We start from the raw sequence: 19,556 nt of genomic DNA on the forward strand, positions 1-19,556 counted from the left end.
TCTTTCACCACAACTTTCTCTCACTCTTACTTCCTGTTTCTGTTGTGCCTGTAATTCAAAGGGTCAGCCTTGTCACACTGTGTCATGCTGAATATCCCCGAGAACTACATTAAGGGTACACGTGTCTGTGGAGTGCTCAGCCATTTGCACGTTAATTTCACGAGCAGGCTGTTCCGTTGATCGGATCAACTGGAACCCTCGATGCCGTAAGCGGCGGAGTAACAACAACAACAACAACATCTCATAGCTTTGAGATTTCAATGATGTGATTGTTTAGTTTTTCAATTACATTGTAGAATATATGGGTTGGATATGGCTGGTTTCAATGCAAAAGGATAAACTACCATCTTCCATGCTAGAATGTGTTGGATGGTTCGACAGGACCTGATGGGTCCAAAAACTGCATCATGCTCCAATGTTTGCTTTGGCACGGCTTCTACAATTAGATGCCCTTCATAATGTCAACCACTTTACCAAGTGTATGAGGTGCTTTTCATTTTTCATGGCATCAGCACTAGTGAGACTGAGCAAGATTAAAATCCACTTTAACAAAATGTGGCTAAGGTGTCTTCCTGTTAGGAGACAAGAGGCTAAAATATGAAAATATGGGTCTGGAATAGGTTTATTTGTTGTAGAGGAGCTACATGGCTACTTGCATTAAACCAGAGTGAGGTGTGAAGTTAATTCTCTTATTTTGAAACTTCATAAATTTTTTTAGGCATGATGCAATAATTATTTTGTTGGTTGACTCAGCCTGTGTTTCTGATACCATATATAACACAGAAGATAAATGATACTGGATTGTTGTTATACATTTAAAATAACATAAAGATTCTAAGCCTGACATTGTTAACCATAACTCTTTAGCATTTACATCAGCCATATCCAGCTCAATCATAAAGAATCACATTGAAATCTCAAAAACAAAATGCACGATTAATTCAAAACAATGGGAATAAATAAGCATTACATTTGATAGAATATAATCTGAATGCTAAAGAGTTAATGCAAAATAATGGCAATTTCTTTCACTATTTCTTACAATGTTGATGATGATGATGATGGTGGTTTCAAATTTTGGCACAGGTCCAGCAATTTTAAGGGAAGGTGTAAGATGATTAAACTGACCCCAATATTCCCACTGGTACTTCATTTTATTGAGACTGAAAGGATAAGAAGTGAAATTGATTGCAGTGGAATTTGAATTTAGAATGTTAAGAGCCAGAAGAAATGCCACTAAGTACAGTGTTGAACTTGTTAATCTAAGGACCCAAATCTTAGTCCTCCTGCTCAGATACCAGCAGCACCAAACACCCTTGCCCAATGTGTCCACAACTGTACCACAGCTCATTCAAGTCTTTTTAGGACATCAAACTTGCAGCTAATTCCATTATGAATCTAACTGCTGAGATAAGTCAAGCAGTCAGCAACTTCGACATTCTCACTGCAACAGAGACAGATTAGGTAGGGTCCTCCAAGAATCCAATGCAAGGACTGGATCTTTATCTTCACCCAAGAGACTCTAAGGCCAAGTGGTTCTGCTTTCTCACCCAATGAAAGGGGAGTGCTCCTTGAGACATCCAGAGACTCAGCAACAATAACTGCATCATCAGCAAAATCTAGGTCTGCAATCTTAGTTTCACCAATGAGTGTGCACCACAACTTTATTGAGCCACCATTCAGCCAAGTATCCAATCCATACAGGCACTGAGCAGAGTCAGATCCAAGACACAACCCTGATGGATCTCAGACCCTGCTCTACAGTTGTGAGACTTGGACACTATCTGAGGCCCTTCGGAGCTTCCCAAACTCCTTTGGTACCAGGATGCTTCACAAGATTATGGATTATCATTGGTCAGATTTCATAATCAACCAATGAATTTACTCAGAAACTGGGATGTATCCTGTTACTTCTATGATTTAGGAGCACCAGCTCAGACTGATCATGTTGCTAGGTTGTCCAAGTTAGACCCTGCATGTGTTCTCTTCACTGATGATCTAGCTGGTTCGAAGGCCAATGCTGGTCAGTCACATGCCACATGATCATGGCAGATGAAAAGTATCTTGCAGAGACGGGGACTGACTGGAACTCTTTTCCAATAGGTTGATCAGGAGGACCCATGAATATACTAACAAATGGTGAATGCAGTAGTATGCTGCAACAGCACATGCCCTCACACCCAACCTAACCTTATTAACGATTCTACCAGCTTGAAAGGGGTAAGTTGATTACATCAATCCCAAAACTTGACTGGGTACTTTATTCTATAAATCCTATAAGAATGAAAAGCAAAGTGGATTTTAGCAAGATTTGATATCAGAATATAAGGAGCTGGAAGAAATTTTGTCTGACATGCTAATGATTCTACCAGCTTGCCACCTTAATGATGATGATGATAATAATAATAATAATAATCATTTCTACTACAGGCACAAAGCCTAAAATTTTGTGGGGAGGGGAGTAGTAGATTACATTGACCTCAGTGTTTCACTGGTACTTCATTTATCGACCCTGAAAGAATGAATGGCAAAGTTGACCTTGGCGGAATTTGAATTCAGAATGTAGCAACAGGTGAAATACCACTAAACATTTTGCCTGGTACGCCAAATATAATAACGATGATTTCAATTTTTTGCACAAGGTCCGCAAGTTTGAGGGAGGGGTAAGTCAATTAACTGGTACCTAGGCGGAATTTGAACTCAAAATGTGTGAAAACAGACAAAATGCCACTACACGTTGTCCAGCATGATAATAATTCTGCCTTAATAATAATAATAATCCTTTCTACTATAGGCAGAAGGCCTGAAATTCTTGGTGAAGGGACTAGTCAATTACATTGACCCCAGTGCTTCACTGGTACTTAATTAATCTACTCCAAAAGGATGAAAGGCAAAGTCAACCTCAGCTGAATTTGAACTCAGAACATAGCGGCGGATAAAATACCACTTAGCATTTCACCCGGTATGCTAACAATTCTGCCAGCTCACTACCTTAATAATAATAACAATAATCCTTTCTACTATAGGCACAAGGCTCGAAATTTGGGGGAAAGGAATAGTTAATTACATTGACCCCAGTACTCAAATGGTGCTTATTTTATCGACCCTGAAAGGATGAAACCTTCCATGTTGCCATGTTTACATCAAATATAATAATAGCTAGCACTCTGTTGGTTATGACGAGGGCTCCAGTTAATTTGATCAATAACACAGCCTGCTTGTGAAATTAATGTGAAAGTGCCTGAGCACTCCACAGACATGTGTACCTTCAACCCTTTCATTACTGTATTTATTTTGTGATGCTCTGTGTTTCTTTCAATTACTTTAAATATATCAAAGGATTTAGTAAAACGACTTAGTTATCATTCAGCTAGTGTTAGGAACATAAATTGTGACTAAGGTTTGGTGGAAGATTTTAATTCAAAACTTATGAAAACAAGACATTTGTATGATGGAGCCAGAGCCGGTTTCAGCCGGGTTGGTATTGAAAGGGTTAATGTAATTCTCAGGGAAATTCAGCATGGCACAGAATGTGACAAGGTTGGCCCTTTGAATTACACATACATCTCATTTCTGCCAGCTTAGTGGACTGGAGCAACATGAAATGAAATGTCTTGCTCAAGAACATAATGTGCTGCCAGGAATCGAACTCACAACCTTACAATCATGAGCCAAATACCCTAACAACTAAGTCACTTGTCTTCACTAATATAATAATAGTGCTCTAATAATTCTGACAATCCACCACACTTGCAGTGGTGATGGTAGTGGTTGTAGTAGGAGTAGTAGAGGTAGTGGTCATAGTAGTGGTGTTGGTGGTAGTAGAAATGGTTTCTTTTGACCAAAGTACAAAGTACAAGAACAATCGATCTTTGTAGTGGAAGAGAACAACACAGTCAGTGGAACTGGTTCTTGCCTTTTGTTTCATTAATGTTAGAAAGAAGTGGAAAATACATTCATTACATTTAAAAATTGGACTTAGAACAAAGTATAGTTTTGTATTCTATCTATAATTCTATTGAATCTACCAAAAACCATCATCTCTTGAAGATGAAAGAAAAAAAGAGAAAAGAAAAAAAAAGATGAAGAAAAAAAGAGAAAGAAGAAAAAGAGAAAAGAAAAAGTAGGAGAAAGAAATCATTTGACTACAATAACAGACAACAATAATCTTCCTCCACCTATGGCAAATTTCATAAGTATTTGTAGTCCTTGGCCTAATGAGTAACACCGGTCATTGGTGGCATCTGAACTAATGCTCTATAATAATAGGGGCCTTTTGAGCAGGATGGGCTACTCGAGCCGAAGAAAATTCTAACTGGGCCCCACCCGCAAGGTCATGCACTGTTTATCGTGATATCATATCACTATGTCGTGCACATATGGTTGTGATGCATGTGCCTGGTGTACCCTTATCAGACGGGTAGTTATGATGGGTATAATGGGCTTCGTATATTTTACCCTAGTGTCACTTTGATGGCATGCACTGCTCTCTCTCACTCAAAAATGATAATAATAATAATAATAATAAATCTTTCATATCTTTGACACAAGACCAGTAATGTTAGATCAACATATTATCATGAAAGAAAGAAAAGATTGATAAATATGGAGACCTGAGAATTGAGATTGCCAAGATGTGGCAGCTATGAGAGTCAAACATAAAAGTTATCCCTATTGCCATTGGAGCATTAGGTTCAATACCACCCAACCTGAAAAACCATCTGAAATCTTTAGAAATACCCTACAATCTAGGTATACTGCAAAAATCGGCATTACTTGGAACTACACTCATATTGCATAAAGTACTGTCTGCTTGAGATCCTTGTTGTGACTTGACAGACAGTACAAACCCCTGGTAGACACAATATCTTCAATCAACAACATCATGATATTGGATAATGTGCGACGTCTTAAATAATAGTAACAATAATCTTTTCTGCTAAAGGCACAAGGCCTGGAATTTTGGGGGTGGGGACTAGTTGATTACATCAACCCTAGTGTTCAACTGGTACTTATTTTGACAGGCAAAATTGACCCTGGTGGAGTTAAAGACAGATGAAATGCTGCCAAGCATTTTGCCTAGCATGCTACTGATTCTGCTAGCTTGCTGCCTCAATAATAATAATAATAATAGTAATAATAATCCTTTCTGTTAAAGGTACAATGCCTGAAATTTTGGGGGAGAGAACCAGTCAATTACATCGACCCCAGTGTTTCACTGGTACTTAATTTTTCAACTCTAAGGATGAAAGGCAAAGTTGACCTTGGTGGAATTTGAACTAAGAACCTAAGGATGGATGAAATACCATTAAGCATTTCACCCGGTGTGCTACTGATTCTGCCAGCTCACCACCTTAACAATTATAATAACTCTTTCGAATTTTAGCATGCAGCCAGTAATTTTGACAGGAGAGGTCAGTCAATTACACTGACCTCAGTGCTTGATTGGAACTCATCAACCCCGAAAGGATGAAAGGCAAAACTGATATAGGTGGAATTTGAACTCAGAACATTAAGAGCCAGAAGAAATGCTGTTAAGCGTTTTGTCCAATGCACAAACAATTTTGTCAGCTCAACATATTAAATAATAACAATCATTCTTTCTGATTTTGGCAAAAGGCTAGTAATTTCGGGAGGAGGGTGTTTTCAATTACATCCACCCCAGTACTTGACTGGTACTTTATTATATTGATCCCCAAAAGGATGAAAGGCAAAGTTGACCTTGGTAATATCTGAACTCAGAACACAAAGAGCTGAAAGTATATTGCCTGATGTGCTGACAATTGTGCTAATCTGCTACCCTAATAATAATAATAATAATAATAATAATAATCCTTTCTACTACAGGCACAAGGCCTGGAATATTTTTGGGGGGAGAGGACTAGTAGATTACATTGACTCCAGTGTTTCACTGGTACTTAATTTAATGACCCCGAAAGGCTGAAAGACAAAGTTGATCTCAGCAGAATTTGAACTCAGAATGTAGTGACTGGTGAAATTTTGGTAAGCATTTCATCCAGCATGCTAACGATTCTGCTAGCTCACCACCCTAAATAATAATAATAATGATGGTTTCAAATTTTGGCACAAGGCCAGCATTTCAGGAGTTGGGGTAAGTCGATTACGTCAACCCCAGTGCTCAACTAATATTTACTTTACTGACCCCGAAAGGATGAAAGGCAAAGTTGACCTTAGCAAAATTTGAACTCTGAACATAAAGATGGACAAGTAATAAAAACAATAACAACAATAATGTCTTATGTAGGTATTGTGACTCATTCTGTAGAAGAGAGAGATATATAGCCAAAAGTTAAATCCAGGTGGGGATTTTACCTGGAAATGTTGAAATAATGTAAGGTGTTTAGTCAGATTTGACTCACAGAGTCAAATTATAGATGAAAAGACTAAATAAAATTTAAATAAAAAAAAAATAATGATATGATTAATAACTTATCTCAACGAAAAAGATAAAATCATATAACGAAAGCTAAAACGAAGCAAGAGTTAATGTACGGAGAGAGATGGTAGGTTCATAAAAATTCATTAAAGTAATACTACATTTATATATATCTGGCTGGCACGGGACTATAGTAGAAGACACTTGCCCAAGGAACCACAAGACTGAAGCTGAGATCATGGGGTTGAGAATGAACTGTCTTAATCACACAGCCATACCTCTCTGTGCATGAGTGTGTAGAGGTGTGTGTATATATATATATATATATATATATATATATATATATATATATAATCTTCAAAACGTCTAGTTAGAATAGAGGCAGCTGATGAAGGAATAATTCCAAGTGGCTATCTGTTTTCCTATGTGTTCGTTCCGTTGTCTGTAGTTCATTGTTCTAACGTCCTGTACCTTGATATGTATCTATATATACATGTAGATATAAGTATGTACATATATGTGTGTATACATGCATATATATTCTTTGTATATATATATATATATATATATATATATATATATATATATATATATATGACTGTATACATTATATTTATATAGTGCCATAATATATCAGAATACCCTGCTGCATGCAAATGTTGCTTTACCTCAATCAAATGAATACAATTCTAAACAAGTATCTAGCAGATAAACTACTTTCACATTTTTACCTCGTCTACCACCACCACCACCACCACCACCAACTACTCACACTCCACCTTCTTCTAGCCCTACCCTCCTCTTTAATTTCCTGTCTGGCTCAGTTTAAATTGAATTTTATTGCAGGAATTATTGAAACCATATGTGTGTGTGTGTGTGTGTGTGTGTGTGTGTGTGTGTGTGTGTGTGTGTGTGTGTGCATAGTGGTAGTAGAAAACAGGAGTGAGGAGACAGTGACAAATGAAGATTCAGATGGTAGAATTTGACAGATGTTTTTTTTTGTTTGTTTGTTTACTTCTAATTTCTCAATGATATAAATAAACCAGTTGAAATTAAAAAAAAGAAGAAGCATAATGTCTTACACATCCACAATATATACACGTGTGTGTGTGTGTGTGTGTGTGTGTGTTTATATCAAGTTATATGTATAGAAACAAATTAACATTAAACTTAAGGCTGAAATTACACTTGCAAAAAATTATATATATATTATTAATATTATTATTTGTCTGTTGCTTTGTTCTAAGTTCATATTTTGCCAAGGCTGACTTTTGGCTTTCATCGTTTTAGGGTTGATAAAATAAAAACCAGATGAGTACTGGGCTTGATGTAATTGACTATCCCCTTTCTCCAAATTTCAGGCATTGTGCCTATAGTTGAAAGGATTATGTAAAACTCCTACTAAATGTGTCGAGTGCCCTTTTCTTTCATTACTACAGAATAATGCCACACACTGTGTGGCATTATTCTGTAGTAATGCCCCTTATATAAATATAAACGAGTATATATATATATAGGTTCAAAAAAAGGAAAAAGACAAAAAAACAACACAAAAAACAACAATGTGAGGACGTGATACAGATATTGTTACTAGACGCTCACATATATATATATATGTATATATATATATATACATATGGAGAAAGCCTTTGACAGGGTCCCCCGATCCCTCATCTGGTGGTCAATGAGGAAACTAGGGATAGAAAAATGGTTAGTGAGAGCTGTGCAAGCCATGTACAGAGACGCTGTCAGTAAGGTGAGGGTTGGAAATGAGTACAGTGAAGAATTCCGGGTAGAGGTAGGGGTCCACCAAGGTTCTGTCCTCAGCCCCCTCCTATTTATCATAGTCCTCCAGGCGATAACAGAGGAATTCAAGACAGGATGCCCCTGGGAACTCCTCTATGCTGATGACCTTGCACTAATTGCTGAGTCACTATCAGAACTAGAGGAGAAGTTCCAGGTGTGGAAGCAAGGACTAGAATCGAAGGACCTTAGAATCAACCTAGCTAAAACCAAAGTCCTAGTAAGTAGGAAGGTAGACAAAACACAAACCCCTTCAGGTAGATGGCCCTGCTCGATCTGTAGAAAAGGCATAGGCAGAAACTCTATAAGATGTACCCAGTGCAAACTATGGACCATAAGAAGTGCAGCAATATCAAAGGAAGGTTAACTAGGAAGTTAGTTTTTGTATGTAGCAGATGTTCAGGAGCAATAAACACTGTGAATGTGCAGAAAACAACTTCTGCCACATTCCAGGGAGAAAAACTAGACGTAGTTGATAGCTTCCACTATCTAGGTGACCAAGTTAGTAGTGGGGGAGGGTGCGCTGAAAGTGTAGTTGCTAGAATAATAGCCTGGGCAAAGTTCAGAGAGCTCTTACCTCTGCTGGTGACAAAGGGTCTCTCTCTCAGAGTAAAAGGCAGACTGTATGACGCATGTGTACGAACAGCCATGCTTCATGGCAGTGAGACATGGGCCGTGACTGTTGAAGACATGCGTAGGCTTGCAAAGAATGAAGCCAGTATGCTCCGATGGATGTGTAATGTCAGTGTGCATACTAGACAGAGCGTAAGTACCTTGAGAGAAAAGTTGAACCTAAGAAGCATCAGTTGTGATGTACAAGAGAGACGATTGCACTGGTATGGTCATGTGGTGAGAATGGATGAGGATAGCTGTGTGAAAAAGTGCCACTCCCTAGCAGTTGAGGGAACCTGTGGAAGAGGTAGGCCCAGGAAGACCTGGGATGAGGTGGCAAGCCAAGTGAGACCTAAATCCAAGGCCTCCACCAGGGGTGTAGCTAGTCCACTTATGCGTACCTTCCTTCATTGGACACAAAACTCCACTTGCAAAGACCTGTTGAGGCAAGTGAAATCAGAATCGAAATCGAACTAAATTCGATGACTGGCACGCATGCCAACGTCGTCTCCTTCATTGGACACAAAACTCGGCTTGTGAAGACCTGTTGGGGCAAGCGAAAGCGAAATCGTGATGGCACCTGTGCCCAGCGTCGCCTTCCTGGCACTTGTAAATACATTCGAGTGAGATCGTGCCAGTGCCGCTGGACTGGCTCCTGTGCAGGTGGCATGTAAAATACACCATTTTGAGCACGGCCGTTGCCAGTACCACCTGACTGGCCTTCGTGCCGGTGGCACGGAAAAGCACCCACTACATTCTCGGAGTGGTTGGCGTTAGGAAGGGCATCCAGCTGTAAAAATACTGCCAAATCAGATTGGAGCCTGGTGTAGCCATCTGGTTCACCTGTCCTCAGTCAAATCGTCCAACCCATGCTAGCATGGAAAGCGGATGTTAAACGATGATGTTGATATATACACATGACCCATCCTTGTTTGTTTTGTATCGTCTCTCTGGATGTTTTGTTGTCCCTTTTTTCTATCATCTGTCTAGATGTTTTGCGTTTGTCTCATTTTTGGTATTCATTTTTATATAAATATAGCAGCGTACATATCTAAATTTTGTACGGTCATTATTCTTTCATTCTTTCTATCAGCCCCTTTGCACTTTCTTTCCACTCTTCTTTATTTCCTTTCCCTCTCTCACATTTCCTGGCTTTCTCTTCATTCTCACCTTCCCTCCTCTTTCACTTCATTCTGTCCCTTTTCTTTTTTTCTTGTCCCTCCCTAATTCTTCTATCCCTCTGCTTCTCTCTCCATGTGACCGGTGTTCAGCCAAGCCTGACCTTTCTTTCTTGGTTCAACTACCATCCATGCAACATCTATATTCCTCCCTATGCCTGTCATCTTCTATGTCTCTGCCATAAGGCTTCACTTCCACACACGCCGGCTTAATTTAATTCGTCCTTAGTTGAAAGACGCCTGTTGTTAATGTCTTTTAATTGCATTTATATTTGTGTACCATTTCTCCGTTTTTACCGTCCTTGTTTTCATATACATTTGCTGTTTTCTTCCAAGGAATCTAGTGCTCTTAGCTTAGTTTTGCCTCAGGGCTGGCCAGATTAGAGCAATATCGAGTATAACCAGCCGAAATTGCAAAGATAATCTGGAACTCGACTGAAGAAAGAAAACGCCGAATGACCCATCCTTGTTATTTTTTGTATCGTCTGTCTGGAGGTTTGTTGTCCCTTTTTTGTATCATCTGTCTGGATGTTATGTGTTTTTGTCTCATTTTTGGTATTCCTTATTATATACACACACACACACACACACACACACACACACACACACACATATATATATATATATATATATATATATATATATATATATATATATATATATATAGACGTCTAAACTTGGTAAGAAGTTTGCTTACCAACCACATTGTTCTGGATTCAGTCCCACTGCGTGACACCTTTGGTAAGTTGTCTTCTACTATAGCCTAGGGACAACCAAAGCCTTGTGAGTGGATTTTGTAGACGCAATCTGAAAGAAACCTGTCATATATGTGTGTGTGTGTGTTTGTCCCCCTCATCGCCGCTTGACAAATGCTGTTGGTGTGTTTATGTTGCCATAATATAGCAGTTCAGCAAAAGACTGATAAAATAAGTACTACGCTTAAAAAATAATTCCTGGGGGTGGTCGATCTGTTTGACTAAAACCCTTGAAGGTGGTGCTCCAGCATGGCCACAGCCAAATGACTGTAAGAAGTAAAAGAGTAAAAGAATAAAAAATATTTAAAACCAGAGTGTGCAGCTGAAATTTGATATTAACCAGCAAGATTCATTAGGGGATAGAGGTTGTGTCTATTGTAGAATAACCTCCTCATTTTGTAAGTTAAGATGTCGTTTTTCAATTCACATAAGTAATTTTTAACGTAAAGTATTTTTATGCCTCTCTCTTTTCCAACATTATGTTTATCCAGGAAATGAAATCTTATATATTTGTCTCGCTATTTTTTATTGTCTTTGTTAATTATAATGACTGAAATGGACAGAAAATTATACAAAATTTATATAAATGTAATTCTAAAGACAGGGAGAAAGAAAAAGAGAGTTTCTAGTAAACTTAAAGATTTCGGTTAAAATATTGGTTAATTTATTCACAGAAACATGAAAAGGTACTGAGTTGTCACTGCCACTGTTACTACCACTATCACCATCATCATGATCCAGAAAAAAAAAAAACACCATCACCCCTATCATCATCATCACAAACAAAAAGCACCACCACCACCACCATCATCATCCTCATCACAAACAAAAAACATCACCACTGCCATCATAATCATGTCAAAAAACAACCACCTCATCACCATAAAAAATGTAACCACCATTATTAATCTTATAATATGCTGCTGTTTTGTTTGTTTTTTCTCTTTTCAATGGATAACATTTGGAGTTTCTATCTCTCACTTTTTTTTTGGGGGGGGGGGGGGGTTCTTTACTATCAAAGGTTGTAAGAAGCTAAAAATATTGATATTTGTAAATGACCACACATCATTTGTCCTTCATTCATTATATCCAATCCTGTCACCTATTCCCCATCTCTCACAACTTCTACACACCCATACTCCTCATTTTTCTGGCCCAACTCACTTCTACTTTCGTCATACCTTAAGGATCCAAGACACTTCCACCACCACTTTATTTCTTCTGATCTCCACTTCAAATGCCCCACCCTCTCTTCTAAAATGTGAGCAACCATGAAGCTCCTTGACAGCAAGAAACCTGTTCTGCCCTGGTCCCTTCTCTCATACCTTAACCCCTCATCTTCTAGCACAAAGCTGCCTCTTTTGTGGTTTGTAATCTTGCAAGCTGCACGCTGACCTGATTGGTGCCAGTAGCATGAAAAAATGCACTCAATACACTCTGTAACATGGTTGGCATTAGGAGGCGCATCCAACCATAGAAACCACGCCAAAGCAGACATTATAATACAAAGCAGTCCTTAGTTCTGTCAGATCCTATCAAACTATCCAACCCATGCCAGCATGGAAAACAGATGTTAAATGATAAAGATAATATGAATTGTTGGAGCACTTTCTACAACTGGATAACCTCAGACAAAAGATCAGCACTAAAATACTATATGTGATATTACCACAATATTTTCTATGAAATCAGCAATGCTTAAATTTTGAAAGGTTACCTTACAAAGCAATCATCATCATTGTTTAATGTCCATTTTCCATGCTGGCATGGGCTGGATGGTTTAACAGGAGCTGCCCAGACTCCAATTGTCTGTTATAACATGGTTTCTATGGCTGTATGGCCATCCTAATGTCAACCACTTTATAGTGTGCTGGGTGCTTTTTACATGCTACTGGCACAGGTGTGTTAATGCAGCACCAGCACAAGTGCACTTTATGTGACACCAGCATCTGTAAAAGACAAGCCTATATGTATGGATGACAGAGATTTTACTTAGTTTGACACATTTTCTCAAGCCCAGCAAATAGCCACAACTTCTGAGGGAGTCTATTGTCTGCACATTTTTAGTGCTTATTGTACCTGTACATTTGTCACACACAAAGACTATTTTCTCTGTTAATCTTCCTGTGATATTGCTATCAGAGTATTGCATTAATGTGCCATCGTTGGGGAAAAACTGACTGGAAACTCGAGACACCACTTTTATGATAGTAATACTTATTTATAAGTATAGTGCATTTTGTCAAGAAAAGGAAACAAACACACACATATATACATATATGTGTGTATAGTGTATTGTGCCATTATTGGTAGGATTAACAAAAAAAGTACTTCATATATACATATATATATATCATTACCATTTAATGTCCATGCTTTCATGGGTTGGTAGTTTGACAGGATGTGGCAAGCCTCAGTTGTAACAAGTATGACTCATACAAATGGTGTCCATTTCCAATGTTCCATGAAAACATCTTGCCATGGGGAAATATTACCTTACAGGGGAACAAGTGAAGGTTGGTGACAGGAAAGGCATCTAGCCAAAGAAAATCTGCTTCATCACATTCACCTGGGGAAGCCACATATCTCTCCTTCAGCAAGATACCTGTTCATTCCTCTATCATATTTTTCCCTCACTCAGTATTATACTCCCACTCAGTTGAGGGGTTTGCTTTGTGAGTTACTTCGTAACTTCACAGCATGGAAAATGAATGTTAGATCATGATGATGATGATGACATATTCTTCAAAGAATAATTTTATCACTTGGATTTTCAGTAACATGGACTGATAGTTGAGTCTGTATGAGGAGTTTACTGTGATAGCCAATGGATTCTCTGAATCCATATCTTACACTACTCATATATATATATATATATATATATATATTTGATTAATGAGAGAGATGAAAGTTGATCACTACAATTGTTTCAACCCATCTCGCATCAATTCCTCAAGGGTGGGATACTGAACGTCTGGTTTAGGTGTATCCGTCAGTGTAAATGTGTCTCCTCAAGTGACAAGGTGTATCTCATTAAAATAACATTTGTTCCCATGAGGAACTGATGCTAGATGGGTTGAAACAATTGCTGTGATCAATAAACATTCTCATATCTGAGAAAGTGAATGTGATTTACTGAAAAACTACCAGGTCTATATCATATGATTTAATAACTAATAATAATAATAATAATAATAATATATACAGGGTGTCCCAAGAGTCACTGATGGGTTTCAGTTTTTAATAGCTTCTTTAACTTTACAAATAAATGCATGAAATTTTGATACAATATAAAAGACATAATGGAAATTAATATGCACAAGTCAAATTTTGCAACACCACTACATCACAAATGGAAAATGGCATCGCTTAAATGGCAGCCGTTTTCGGCTCCGCACGCCCATGCTTTTTCCAAAACTTGCACCATAACATCCTCAGGTGTTTCAGACCCCACTTCTTTGATTGCTCTGTTGATGTTCTCCTTCAGTTGCACCGGGGTCTTCAGTTTGTTGACGTAAACCCACTCTTTCAAGCATCTCCACAAGAAAAAATCTGGAATAGTCAAATCTGGGGAACGTGAAGGCCATTCAGAGTAAACCTCATATAGGGTTCCAGTAAGAGAAACAATGCAGATGTTACGGCAGTAAACTCTCTCTCTATCAGGTATCCCACAAGAAAAAATCTGGGCTCATCAAGTCTAGGGAATGTAAAGGCCATTCAAAGCAGACCTCACACATGGTTTCAGCAAGATGGGGCAACTGCTCATACCACAAGAGAAACAATGCAGTTGCTACAGCAGTGCTTTGGAGAGAGAATAATCTCCCACTACGGCAATGTCAACTGGCCTTTACGCTCTCCAGACTTGACAAGCCCGGATTTTTTTCTTGTGGGAATACCCGAAAGAGAGGGTTTACGTCAACAAACTGAAGACCCCGGTGCAACTGAAGGAGAACATCATCGTCATCGTTTAACGTTCGCTTTCCATTCTAGCATGGGTTGGACGATTTAACTGAGGACTGGTGAAACTGGATGGCAACACCAGGCTCCAATCTGATTTGGCAGAGTTTCTACAGCTGGATGCCCTTCCTAACGCCAACCACTCAGAGAGTGTAGTGGGTGCTTTTATGCGTCACCCGCACGAAGGCCAGTCAGGCGGTACTGGCAACGGCCACGCTCAAAATGGTGTATTTTATGTGCCACCCGCACAAGAGCCAGTCCAGGGGCACTGGCAACGATCTTGCTCGAAAATCCTACGAAGGCCAGTCAGGCGGTACTGGCAACGGCCATGCTCAAAATGGTGTATTTTATGTGCCACCCCCACAAGAGCCAGTCCAGGGGCACTGGCAACGACCTCGCTCGAAATTCCTTACACATGCCGCGGGCACAAGTGCCAGAAAGGCAATGCTGGGCACAGATGCCAATAGAGAAATCAAAGAAGTGGGGTCTGAAACACCTGAGGGTGTTATGGTGCAAGTTTTGGAAAGAGCATGGGTGTGCGAAGCTGAAAATGGCTGCCATCTAAGTGATGCCATTTTTCATTTGTGATGTAGTGGTGTTGCAAAATTTGACCTGTGCATATTAATTTCCATTATATCGTTTATATTGTACCAAAATTTCATGCATTTACTTGTAAAGTTAAGGAAGTTATTAGAAACTGAAACCCATCAGTGAGTTTTGGGACATCCTCTGTGTGTGTGTATATATATACATATATATATATATATATATCGTGACCCCCTCTGGTCACGAATGACTATGGAACTGCACCTAGAAAATTCTCCTCCAAAGCACAAGTCTGACCAAAGTTGTTCGTGGAACAGTCGCCCATGCATACCAGTCTCCCCTCTCTACACCACTGATGTCCAAAGAAAAGGCGAAGGCTGATACAGCTCGGCAGCAGTGACATTGCAACTCATTTCTACAGCATTGTGTGCACATATATCATATGTATGCATGTGTGTGTATCTTTGTCCTCTAACCCTTCAAAATAGTGCTTCAACATGGCCATTTTTAATGACTGAAACCAGTAAAAGAATTAACTGATGAAAGTAATATGGTGCTACATTTCAAATAATCTTGTTGTCACATTTACGTTTGTTTTCAAATTATATGTTGTATCTATATTTTATCTTTTACTTGCTTCAATCATTAGATTGTGACCATGCTGAGATACTGCCTCAAAAGTTCTTTGTCTTTTTTTAGTCAAACAAATTGACCACAACATTTATGCTTAAGTCCAGTGCTTATTCTATCAGTCTCTTTTACTGAACTAAGTTACAGAAATGTAAACAGATCAATACAGGATGTTAAGCTGTGTAGGTGAGGGAGGAGGGCACAAACACATACAAAGACACACAGATATATATATATATATATATATATATATATATATATATATATAAGTTAAAAAAAGACAAAAAACAATAACAAAAAAACAACAAAGTGAGGACGTGATACGGATAGTGTTATTAGATATTAGACGCTCGGGAAAGGAAAGAGAGAGAGTGTATGCCGTTTTGGGTGGAGCCGTTCGTCGGAAAGACGGAAAGTTCAAAGAATGGAAAAACGGAGGAAGAAAAAATCGACACCGATGCCCACGAGGTTACATTGTGGAAGGACCGGAAGAGGAGGTGGTGGAGGAAAAGTTCTTTCTAAGACAGGAGAGTGAAAAAGGGAGGTGAATATGTGTGCATGCGCGAGGGTCTGCAAGTGTGTGTGTAATAACAGAATGTGTGTGTGCGTATGTATGTGTGTGTGGTTTGGTGGTTTATCTGTTAGTGTGTATGTGTGTGTTTGTGATGTAGTAGAAGGAATTAGTAGCAGGAATAGTTAGTGGGTGCTTATGGACAATGGTCAGTGGAAGGTCAGCAGGCAGTTTTTGAGTATGTGTGTGTTTGTGTGGGGTTGTAGGCGTTGGGTACGTGTGCGTGTGTGTGTGTATTTTGTACGTGCGCGTGTGTGTATGTGTATGTTTTTGTGCGTGCGTGTGTTTGTGTGTATGTGTATGTTGTGTATATGTGCGTTGCTGTGTACGTGTGTGTGCGTGCGTTTGCTTCTGTATGTGAGTGTGTTGTTTATGCCCATGTGTGTGTGATTGTATGCGTGTCTGTGTGAGTGTGTTGTGTTGGTGAGAGGTGTGTGTGCGTGTGTATGTGTATGTGGGTGTGTGCGTGTGTGTGTATGTGTGTGGATGTGCGTGTGTGTGGGATTGTGAGTGTTAGGTACGTGTGCATGTGTGTGTATGCGCGTGTTTGTCTGTATGTGTGTGTGTATATTTTTTGTGCGTACGTATGTGTGTTTTCATGCGTGCGTGTGTGTGTGTGTGTGTGTGTGTGTATGTTGTGTATATGTGCGTTCCTGTGTGTGTGTGTGCATGTGTTTGCTTACGTACATGCGTGCATGTGTCATTTATGCCCCTTGTGTGTGTAGTTGTATGCGTGTTTGTGTGAGTGTGTGTTGGGGGGTAGGTGTGCATACATGTGTGTGTATGGGTGCGTGTATTTTTTGTGTGTGGGTATGTGTGCGTGTAGGAAGAGATGAAATAAATTGTGGAAAATTGTAGTGATTGTAAAAAAAAAGAGAATAATGGATATAATGTAAAGTGGATAAGGGGGGAGGGGTAAAAAAAAAAATAATAATAATAAAAAATAATAAATAAAGAAAAGTGTTGCATTGTCGTAAAGGAGAGAGTCATAAGGAGGAGGGGGCTGTGTTGAGTCCGAAGGGGAAAGATGATCTAAGGTTAAAAATATAGCGCTGTTCCAAATGGAGTCGCGAGGGAGTGGGCCCATGGTGCAGGGCGAGGCCAAAAACGGAGATGTTATAGGGGGAGTGGTTGGCCAAGTGGAAGTGACGGGCGACGGGGGAGTCCGAACCTAGCCGAACGTCCCTTAGGTGTTTGGTGAAACGGTCGGCCAGCCGGCGGCCCATCTGAAAACAAAGACTTTTGAATTTTACCATTAAGCTGTAATTAGCAGAACCATATACACGCGCACCTATGGCGGTGGGCAACTTTGTATGGGGTTCTGATGATTATGATTCCATTACAAATCAGGCTGAAGAGAAATAGACAGTCGGTAAGATTGTTAAATTTGAAACCGGTCCCTGTTTAAGAATGTTCCTTTTTCGATGATTTTAAATGTCTTGCCCGCTTACGTTTTGGTATCACGCTATATTTCATGTTGAGAACAATTTAGGTCTTATTAGACACAAGATGTGATCTATTTCTAGCACATTGAATGTCCACGTCAGTGGTCAACGTCATATATAAAAATGGACTTTAATCCCCTGAGATTGCAGGTACTGTTTCTGAATCTCTTTGATTCTTTAAATGTGCTAGCTTCCTGGTAATTAATCGATATTAATTAATATATGATTTTTTGCCATATTTTTTAATAATATATATATATATACCTCGGAGTGGTTGGCGTTAGGAAGGGCATCCAGCTGTAGAAACTCTGCCAGATCAGATTGGATCCTGGTGTAGCCACCTGGTCCACCAGTCCTCAGTCAAATCGTCCAACCCATGCTAGCATGGAAAGCAGACGTTAAACGATGATGATATGTACACACACATATATATATATATATGTACATACTATATACACAACAATTTTCACAGTTTTTGTCTACCAAACTGGTAGGCCCAAGACTATAGTAGAAGGCATTTGTTCAAATTCCGCCAATGTCAACTTTGACTTTCATCCTTTCACTGTTGATAAAATAAAGTACAATTCAAGTACTGGGGTCAATGTAGTTGACTATCCCCTTCCTCTAACATTACTGGCCTTGTGCCAAAGATATGAAAGAATTACTATAGTAGAAGACATTTGCTCAAGTGAAACTGAGCTCACAACCAAGTGGATGGAAAGTGAGCATCTTAACCACTCAGCCATGCCTGCACCTATTATTGACACGCTTTACCGTTTTATATACAACCAACAAACACTAACATCGACAGCACAATGAGATTTCACATAGATTGCAATCTACTGTGAGATATGTGAAACAACTAAAAGTATATAAACGTCCTATCAACATAAACAAACGTCTAAACATGAACTTTTGAGAGTTAACATGCAGTTTAGGGATTTAAAGAAATGAAAGTAAACTGACAGAAGTGACGACAGTGACATCCCTATAAAACAGAGCTCCCACATTGTCATGTCCACATGTACCTATTGATACAGTACCTTTTAGTAATCGTCATCATCATCATCGTCGTTTAACGTCCGCTTTCCATGCTAGCATGGGTTAGACGATTTGACTGAGGACTGGTAGACCAGGGGGCGACACCAGGCTCCAATCTGATTTGGCAGTTTCTACAGCTGGATGCCCTTCCTAACGCCAACCACTCAGAGAGTGTAGTGGGTGCTTTTACGTGCCACCGGCACGAGTGCCAGTCAGGCGGTACTGGCGACGGCCACGCTCGAAACGGTGTATTTTACGTGCCACCTGCACGTCCATCGGCACTGGCAACGATCTCGCTCGAATGTCTTTTCGCGTGCCACTGGCACAAGTGCCAGGGAGGCGACGTTGGTAACGATCAACGGCCACGTATCTGTGGCAACTAAGGTAATCGTTCCAGAATGCTATAACTTGCAACAAATAACACTAACGAAAAGCGAATTCGGTGATTTACATGTCGACGCATGATAGCCACCACAGTTAAATGTGAGTATTGCAATAATCCTGCACCACTAATGAATTGTACAAAAAAGGACGGAAACTGGTGGTGCTGTTCCTATCGATTCACTCTCGAATAGAATGTTGACAAAATTACAGGATTTCACTATGATCACTTCCGGTCAA

General features: G+C 39.4%; 2 protein-coding genes across 3 annotated transcripts in view; one reads left to right on the forward strand and one right to left on the reverse strand.

Annotated features, from left to right (window-relative positions):
- The window catches only part of LOC106874249 (kxDL motif-containing protein 1), a 49,806-nt gene that overhangs the window by 28,265 nt on the left and 1,985 nt on the right, over window positions 1–19,556 (reverse strand). The gene's annotated exons all lie outside the window — the stretch shown is intronic.
- LOC106874241 (junction-mediating and -regulatory protein) overlaps window positions 19,093–19,556 on the forward strand; it is an 83,911-nt gene continuing 83,447 nt past the window's right edge. For both annotated transcript variants that reach the window (XM_089347026.1, XM_089347024.1), the window contains exon 1: window positions 19,093–19,418. The gene's annotated coding sequence lies outside the window, so the exon portion shown is untranslated. The remainder of the gene's footprint in view (window positions 19,419–19,556) is intronic.

The sequence above is a fragment of the Octopus bimaculoides genome, chromosome 2 (assembly GCF_046866305.1).
Source record: "Octopus bimaculoides isolate indiv1 chromosome 2, ASM4686630v1, whole genome shotgun sequence".
Taxonomy (NCBI): Eukaryota; Metazoa; Mollusca; class Cephalopoda; order Octopoda; family Octopodidae; genus Octopus; species Octopus bimaculoides.